Below are 10040 nucleotides of genomic sequence, written 5' to 3' on the forward strand. Positions count from 1 at the left end.
GTTGGGGAAGATCTGAAAATAAGAACCCTTCATTCTCAAACTCCTGGGTCATGAACAAAAAAGTATTTAGTAGAGAAATGAGAGTTATATGACTTGTATGTTAAAATAGCAAGACAAAAATAAGAAGACCTACATGGTTTAAGTATGAAAGGAAACTGGGAGGCAGTAACTAATAAAGATAAAAACAAGTTAGTGAGTTGGGAAACCAAGATGCATTTACATTCACATTCATAGCAGAAAGGTGAGCAATTCCATCATGGGTTGATCTTCAGCAGCAAAACCTCAAGCTTATCAGGAGTTGCACTTTCTTGCAAAAGAAGAAGGGAGTAGCAGACATATAGGAGATGATGCATGAGATAGGAGACCTAAGTACAGATCCAGAGCCTGTGTGGGCATGACTCCAGGTCCCCCAGACAGGGGAAGGTAATTAAAGACACACCAGCTAGCACTGTGCACCCATCAGGCTATCTACTCCCACCACATGCTCACAGGACTGGCCTTGGTGGAAAGCCATGTGGCAGCATCTAGAAAAAATGAAAAATGCACATATTCCCAGGAGACTCTTCCATAGAAATAAAAACATCAGTAAGTTCAAGTGTGTTTATGGATTGTTGTGTCCAAGGTGTTCTATCAACAGGGAACATTGTGGTCATGTGCGTGTGGCACATTATTAATGTTGATATCAGCAAGGAAAATGAATGAGTCAAGCTGAGGAGCTGCATTGAAGGTATTGTCCCTCCTCAACCTGCAGTGGGAACAGAAGATTCAGAAAAGTGAGTATAAAAAGACCCCATTTGTTGTATTTTTCCCCCCTGGTGTCTGCTGAGCCATTGGTATTATTGACTTTATTAGTCAGTTTTCCATGACTGTTAGAAATACCTGATATGAATCAACTTACAAAGAAAAAAAGTTGTTTTGGTTGATGATTTCAGAGGTTTCAGTCCATGGTCATTTGACCTTGCGGATTTTGTAGTATATCATGGCAGGAACAAGTACAGAGGAAGGTGCTCACATTATGATAGCCAGGAGGCAAAAGAGAAAGAGGCTCCTGGAAGTCCTAATCTCCCCTTCATTTGCACCCTCCTAGTGACCCACCTTTTTCCAGTTAGGACTCCCATTAGTGGTGCACCGAGTGCCAATAGTATCTCAGACTGAAAGGGTTAAAACACTTGGGCCTCTGGGGGGCATTTATCCAAACCATAGAATTGACTCTGTCCACAGTGGCATTCCTAGACTACCATGGGAAGACGTAACCTGCCAGACCTTTTTAGAACCATGAACATTCCCACTGTGTTGTGCATGCTTTTATTTATGTTTTTGTATGTTACACAAGTAGTGAGAGAAATGTTGGGAAACATAGAGGAGTAATCCTGAGATGCTGATGTTGAGGAAGGAGCAAAGTATGTATGAGCAAAAGGTTGAGCCAGTTCCTTTTCTGCTTCTGGTTGACATCTAGGTGATTGTTGCAAAGAAATAGACATTTCCATTTTTGGAGTTCATTTCTTGAGTCATGAGGATGCATTTGTTTATTGTGATCCAGGGTGGGGTGCTCAAACCCAGGCAGATCGAGCGGCAGTGCCAACCAAAGCATGTCCTGGTGTGCTCTGACATGTTTGGCTGTGCCCCCACCCACAGGAGCATGGGCTAGTGGGTGGGGGAATCTACAACTGGATGGGGTCCAGGCAGCACCCCAGGCGGTCTCTACCTGGGCTAGGTGGACCGGGCATTCCTGCTGCCAGGTGGCTGGTGCCTAACTCATAGTGATGTGCCCTTAGCCACACCTTTCCCAGTGGGCAGACTTTGCTGGCACCATCCTGGAACTGCCTACTCCCTATTTTCTGCCCCAGTGGGCTTCCCTTAGTCTTTTTCAAAATTTGTTCCTTTTAGATATACGTGGCATATTATACATACATGGAGTATAGCTTATTCTAATTAGGATCCTATTTTTGTGGTTGTACATGAAGTGGAGTTACACTGGTTGTGTCTTCATAAATATAGGACAGTTATGTCTGATTTATTCTGTCTTTCCTATTCCTATTCCCCCTCCTTTTCCTTTGTCTAATCCAATGAACTTCTATTTTTCCCTTCCCCACCCTCTCTTATTGTGCCTTTGCGTCCACATAGGAGAGAGAACATTCAGCCTTTGGATTGGGGGATTGGCTTATTTCACTTAGCATAACAGTCTCCAGTTCCATCCATTTACCAGCAAATGCCATAATTTCATTCATCTTTATGGCTGAGTGTACATAATACATTTTTCTTTATCCATGCAACTGTTGAAGGGTAGTTAGCTTGATTCCATAGCTTGGCTATTGTGAATTGAGCTGCTATAAACACAGTGATGTGACTGCATCACTGTAGTATGCTGATTTTAAGTCCTTTGGGTATAAACCAAGGAGTGGGATAACTGGGTCAAATGGTGGTTCCATTCAAGTTTTCTAGGAATCGCCACTCTGCTTTCCAGAGTGGTTTTCCCAATTTGCAGTCCAACCAGCAATGCATGACTGAACCTTTTCCCCCACATCCTTGCCAACATTTATTGTTACTTGTATTCTTGATAATTGCCATTCTGAGGTGGAGTGAGATGGAATCTCAATGTGGCTTTAATTTGCATTTTTCTTATTGCTAGAGATGTTGAACATTTTTTTTTCATATATTTATTTACCAATGTAAAACATTTCTTCTTTTGTGAAGTGCCTGTTCAGTTCCTTTGCCCATTTATTGATTGGGTTATTTGGGTGCTTTTTTTTTTAAGTTTTTTGAGCCCTGTGTATATTTGAGGTGCAAGTAGCAAAGATTTTCTCCCATCCTGTGGATTCTCTCTTTATGTTCTTGATCACGTCCTTTGCTGTGAAGAAGCTTTTCCATTTGATACCACCCCATTCATTGATTGTGGATTTTTTTTTTGATTGTGGATTTTTTTGTCTTGCACTTCAGGAGTCTTATTGAGGAAGTCAGTTCCTAAGCCTACATGATGGAGAGTTGGGCGTACTTTTTCATCTGGTAGGTGCAAGGTCTGTGGTCTGATACCTCAGTCCTTGATCCACTTTGAGTTGAGTTTTGTGCAGGGTGAGAGATAGGGATTTAATTTCATGCTATTATATATGGATTTCCAGTTTTCTCAGCACCATTTGTTAAAGAGGCTCCAACGTATGTTGATGGCACCTTTGTCTTAGTATGAGATAACTATATTTATGTGAATATGTCTCTAAGTCTTCTATTCTGTTCCTTGGTCTTCATGTCTGTTTGGGTACCAACTCCATGCTGTTTTCGTTATATAGCTCTGCAGCATAATTTGAGATCTTGTATTGTGATGTCTCCTGCTTCACTTTTCTTGCTAAGGATTGCTTTTGGCTATTCTGTGTCTCTTGTTTTTCCAAATGAGTTTCATGACTTTTTTTTTATTTCTTAGAATATCATTTGAACTTTAGTAGGAATTGCATTAAATCTGTATGGCCATTTTGACTATTAATTCTGCCTATCCAAGAACATAAGAGATCTTTCCAACTTCTAAGATCTTCTGTACTTTTCACTGTGGAGCTCTTATACCTCTTTTGTCAGATCGATTCCCAGGTTTTTTTTTTTTTTTTTTTTTTTGAGACTCCTGTGAATGGGATAGTTTTCTTGATTTTTCTTTCAGATGATTCATCATTGGTTTATAGGAACATGACTTATATGTGATAATTTTATATCCTGCTACTTTGCTGAATTTTTGAGTTCTAGAAGCTTTCTGGTGGTTTCTTTCACTCTTCTGAATATAAAATCTTGATAAATAGGGAAAATTTGAGGGCCTCTTTTCCTATTTGTATCCTTTTAATTTCTTTCCTTTATCTAATTGCTCTGGCTAGTTTTCAAGGATTATGTAGAATAGGAGTAGTGAAAGAGTGCATCCCTGTCTTGTTCCAGTTTTTAAAGAGAATACTTTCTGATTTTCTCCTTTTAATATAATGATGGCCTTGGGTTTAGCATAGATAGCTTTTATAGTATTGAGGTTTGTTCCTATAATCTCTAGTTTTTCTAGTCTTTGAACATGAATGGGTGCTATATTCTGTCAAATGTTTTTCTGCATCTATTGAGATTATCATGTGATTTTTGTCTTTAAGTCTATTGATGTTATGAATTACATTTATTGATTTCCATGTATTGAACCAAGTTTGCATCCCTGGAGTGAACCCCACTTGATCATGGTGCACTATCTTTTAAATATGTTTTTATGTGATTTGCTAGTATTTTATTAAGTATTTTTGCATCTATGATCATCAAGGATATTGACCTGAAGTTTTCTTTCATTGATGTGTCTTTGTGTGGTTTTGGTATCAGGGTGATACTAGTTTCCTAGAATGAGTTTGGAAGGATTCCCCCATTTTCTATTTCATGGAAAAATTTGAGGAGTATGGTGTTAGTTCTTGGAATGTCTGGTCAAACTTGGCTGAGAATCCATCTGGTCCTAGGCTTCTATTTGTTGGTAGGCTTTTTATGGCATCTTCAATTTCATTACTTGAAATTGATCTGCTTAAATTGTCTATGTCTTCATGATTCAATTTGGGTAGGTCATATTTCTCTAGAAATTTGTCTGTCTTTGTGATTTTCTATTTTATTGGAGTATAGATTTTTAAAGTAATTTCTCATTATCATCTGTATTTGATTAGTGTCCATGGTGATATTTCCTTTTTCATTACAAATGTTTAATAATTTGAGTTTTCTTTTTTCTTCATTTGCTTAGCTAAAGATTTATCAATTTTATTTATTTTTTCAAAGAACCAACTTTTTAAAGAAATATTTTTAGTTGTAGATGGACATAATACCTTTATTTTATTTATTTGTTTTTATGTGGTGATAAGGATCCAACCCGTGCCTTACATGTTCTAGGCAAGTGTTCTACCACTGAGCTACAACCTCAGCCCAGAACCAGAACTTTTTGTTTCATCAATTTTTTGAAATTTTTGTGTTTCAATTTCATAATTTTGGCTCTGATTTTAATTATATCCTGTTTTCTGTTTTTGTTGTTGATTTTATCTTCTTTTCCTAGCCCTTTGTCTTAACTTGATGGTTGCTTTCAGTGAGCCATAGGTTCCTGACAGCAGGAAAATCCAAGGGATGCCTTGACTTTTGGGGATCTCTGCAGAATCTCTGGGGAAGATTTCTTCTTGCTCTGTCCTACCTTCCAGGTCCGGAAACCCATAGCTTCTCTGACGCAAGAACTGTTACTGGCAGCAGATAAAGAGAGATAAAGAGGCCTCATTTACTTTCCTGCATTTTCCAAGAAGATACAGCTGAATCCCAGAGCAGAATGGCAGTAGGAGCACAGTTGGCAGTGAAAGGGAAGGCTGGGTAAGAAGAAAGAGAACTACAGCCTACTAACTGAAGGAAATTGAATGCTTAAAGGAAGGTACTCCAGTGTGCTCCGTTCTGTCAACTTTGTGTCTCTCAAAAGGAGGGTTCTGTAATCAGTACATTTGGCCCTTTGGGAGCTCAGGTTCTGCATCCACCAGTTCAACCAAACACAAATGAAAAATATTAGAAATAAAAATTGTGTCTCTACCAAACACGTACAGACTTTTTTCCTTCTTATTCTCTAAACAGTATAGTATAAATATTATTTTAAAGCATTTACATTTTATGATAAGTAATCTAGAGGTGATTTAAAGTTTATGAGAGGAGAATGTAAGTTATTTGCAGATATATTATTTATGTAGGGGAGTTGAGCATCTGGTGATTTGAGTATTCAAAGGGGTCCTGGAACCAATTCCCTTTGGATACTGAGGAGGGTTGACTTTAGTTGACCCAACTGCTAAAAACTTGTATCATCTTGCAGCTCCTCTGAGCATTCAAGAGTTGGTGGCCAGGACCCTACCTGCTGACTGCAGGGATTGTAGGGTGCCTGGGAGGGGTCCACCTAGGTCAGAAGTGATGTGCAGCAGGGAGAAGCCACATTCAGCATCCCTGTCCCTACTCCCTCTTACCCTTAGTATCCTCATTCCAGAGAAGCCTGGAAGTCAGCCTCCTAAGTCATCAGGCCCCATTACTGGTACATCATCTGGAAGAGTGTGTGTGAAGGAGCCCTAGCCAGTGGGAGGGTGCTAGAGAGGATCCGGGTTTGTAGACCTTTTTGATAGGGGGAATCAGGATAGTAATCAGGATACCTTACCAGGTAGTAAGAAGTATAGAATGATGGTAGGGAGCACATCCATAGGGAAGGCTGGGTAGGAAGAAAGAGAAATATAACCAACCAATAGCCAGAAGGCTTAGTCCAGTGGAAAATACCTATGGATATACAGGCATGCACCACATGGATATACAGGCACGCACCACATACCAAGTCTACATATAAGATGATGGTCCCCTCAGAGTATATTTTCCAACTAACTGAGGCTTACCCTTTTAAATCAACTATTTTTAAAGAAATTTTATTTTGCAAAGCTCTTTGGTGTGTATTACCTCATTAGGATCCCATACCCACTGTTGAAGAATTTCAACTGATGGGAAGTCAGGCCCAGAGAGGATTGCCTTTCCCAGGCCACACAGCTAGAGAGCAGTGAAGCTTCATTTCACTCCAGCTTCTGCCTTAAAATGAGCTTTTTAAAAAATAAACTATTTTAGGAGCTTGAGTGTAGCTCAGTGGTAGAGTACATGCTTAGCATGCACAAACCCTGGGTCTAATACCCAGTACCCCTAATATAAGGTACTTTAGAAAAGTTGCAAAGACAGTAGAGTGATCATAATGTTCCAGCCAGGAGCCCCCATTACATTCAGCTCCCATGTCCCCTTAGGCTCCTCTTGGCTCTGACCTTCCTTGCTTTGTCATGATTGGGCTGGGGCCAAGTGTCTTGGGGAAGAAGACCACAGAGTGGAGGTGACCTTTTTATCCCATCATATGGAGGACATATAGAAGCCTCAATCTCTGATGAGGTCATGTTTGTCAGGTTTCTTTGCTGTACCTTACTCTTCTCTCCCTCATCCATACTGTCCTCTCCAGGAGGAAGTCACTACTGCTGCTCAGATAGAAGGAATTGGGGGTAATGCCATGTGGAAGGTCCTGGATTCCATCCCAGCATTGCAAAAGAAAAAAATTAAAATAATAAAAACATACTTCATACTTAAAGTGTACAAGTTGATTTTGTAAGTTTTTTATGCAACCTCCACCACAAACCTAAACCCTTTGGTTCAAATTTTTAAACATTTCCATCTCCCTTAACAGAAACCCCATAGCCCATACCAATTTCTTATTCCTTGCCTTTACCGCCTCCTCAGGGCCTGGAAACTACTAACCTATTTTCCATCCCTATGGATTTGCCTTCTCTGGACATTGCGTATAAGTGGAATCATATAATACGTGAATGTGTGTGTCTGACTTCTTTCCAGGTTCATTCATGTTGGAGCGTGTATCAGTCTCATTTCTTTTTATGGCTGAATACTAACCCATTACATGGCTACAGCACATTTGTTTATCATTTATCAGTTGATGGATATCTGGGTTGTTTTCACTTTTTGGCTATTATGAATGATGCTGCTAGGAACTTTCATGCACAGGTTTTCTGTGGACACATGTTCTCCTTCTTTTGTGTACATGCTCAGCAATGAAATTGTGAGGTCATATGGTAACTCTATAACTACTTGGGGAATGGCCACACTGTGCTTCAAAGTAACTGCACCACTTTACACTCCCCCAGTGATGCAAGAAGTTCCCAACATTCTTACCATCATTGGGACTGTCTGTCTTTTACACTATGACAAGAATAGCTGACAAGTCAATGATGCCAAAGCATATTCTCCTTGCTTACAAGTGGCTGTGGAGCCAGGGTATCAGGAGGAGGCCTGGTGTGCACAGGACGGAAGCCATCTCATCCTATCAGTCTCCAGAGTCATCAGCATGTCACCAAGGCAATTGGGAGACCCCACCAAGGCCGCTGCCTGCTTATCCATGCATCTATGACAAGTGCTGTCAGTCCTGGCCTCTAAGGTGGCTTTTTCAGGCTGACAGACCCATCTGGCCATGAGGTGTTTTTCAGTCAAGTGATAAATAATTTCTCACTTCTTGGGATCATCTGTCAGGCCTGCACTTGTTGGAATTTCATGTTGGATGGGGTTGGAAGTGTTCCTGAATGTTCCTGCCCCATGCTCACAGACCATCTCTGTCTGCTTACAAGAAGCATCATGTGTAGGTTTTCCTGTCCGTAGTTAAATCTGTTGAAAATCATCTTTCTAATAAAAGATGACTTTTAATATGATGGATAATTTCTTTTTATCTTAGACCCCATGCACCCCCACACATAGGATGATTTGGTACATTAGGCTGCTTCCATATCTTCTGAGGTCTTCCTCTGTTCCAGGCACTGTGCTAAGTGCTGGGCATACAGTATTGAACAAAGGCTGAGATCACTGCCTTCATGTGAATTCCAGTTCATGGAGAGACAAGGAGAAAAGAAAAGCGATGAAAATAGTTACACAAAGATTTGATTGCAAGTTTTGCCAAGCTCCTAGAAGTAAGGGATGTATTATTATGGGGGAAGGAATCAGGGAAGCTGAGATCTGAATAAAGATAAGAATTACGTTGGTACAAAGTAGAAGGGAAAGTGTCCCAGAGAAGGAGAACGGCATGGGAGAGACCCTGAGGAAGGAAATCTCCTGGCCCTGTTGAGAAATGCTGGTGACCTGGAGGTAGTGGAAACAGCGTCAGGTGGTATGAAATGAAGCATGTGAGGCAGTCGGGAGCCAAGATACACAGGACTCCAAGGCCATGGAATTTTTTCCCTAAGAGCAAGAGGAAGCCACTGAAGGTTCTTAATCAGGGAAGAGACATGCTCAGGCCTTTCTTCACTGTCCAAAGATCCCATAGGCAGCCTTTTTGAGGAGGCATCATGGAAAAGGATTATGGGCTTCAGAGAGAGCAGGCAGGTGGTGATGACCATGACCCAGGAGGAAGAGTGTGGTAGCCCAGTCTAAGATGAGGCATCAGGAATTGATTGTCAGGGCTTGCAGAGATACAAATCTCAAGAACAGGTATCTGTAGGAGTTTCTATTACAACCCAAGCTATGCCAAAGCTAAAACTTTATTTTTTTTTAAGTGCTGGGGAACAAACAGAGAGCCTCATGTGTTAGGCAAGCAGTCTACCACTGAGCTAAACCCAAGTCCTATAACTGAAACTTTCAACCAAAACACAAAGAAAATGACCCTGGAGGTTTTGTTCTCTGTTGATGTAAACCCATTCAAGGTTTCTTGCTCCGTTTGATACCCCTCCCCCTACTTTTGCTACTTATGGCAAAAGCAAACCAAAACTATCAAGACATATCAGTATGATAAGCACATTGCTGCTCCCCACCCCCACAGCCTGGCCTGACCCACAAGCCTCTGTGCCCATGTACACCCATCCATCTCCTCACCTCCTGCTGGTCACACCATACACATCACGGCTTATTAGTGACAAACATTGGTGGATAGCCTTCTGTTTCCTGCCTCTGTACCTTTGCCTTCTGTTTCAAGGTCCCTTGCTGTCCCTTGCCTGGATCCCTCTCACTCAGCTCAGATGTGCTTCTCACAGGACCCTCTTCTAGGCCCCTCTAGCATCCCATGCATACCCTCATCATTACAGTTTTCATTTTATTCTTGTTTTTGTTTATTGCACCACTCGACAAATATTTATTGAGTATCTGCTATGTGCCAAAACTTATTCTAGGTGCTAGGAGATCCAGCAGCGAACAAATCACATTCTAGTTGGTGGGGACCAACAAGGGGAAGCCATGTAGCAAACAAAATAAGTACAGTCATGTGTCACTTAATAACGGCATGTGTTCTGAGACTCATCCTTAGGTAATTTCATCATAGAACACACCTACACAAACTAGGTGGTCTCGTCCACTACACACCTGCACTACCTGGTCCACATGTGATATGGCCTACTGCTTCCACAGCCACGATGATCAAAGCAACAAAGTTAAGTCCCCACAAGAAAAAATGATGTAATCAAAAGACACGATAAACACATGATGTATGAGGTATCTGCTGGCATCACACAGCACACTCTTTACAGGGAGGGTTTTTT

This window comes from Sciurus carolinensis, chromosome 3, assembly GCF_902686445.1.
Source record: "Sciurus carolinensis chromosome 3, mSciCar1.2, whole genome shotgun sequence".
Taxonomy (NCBI): Eukaryota; Metazoa; Chordata; class Mammalia; order Rodentia; family Sciuridae; genus Sciurus; species Sciurus carolinensis.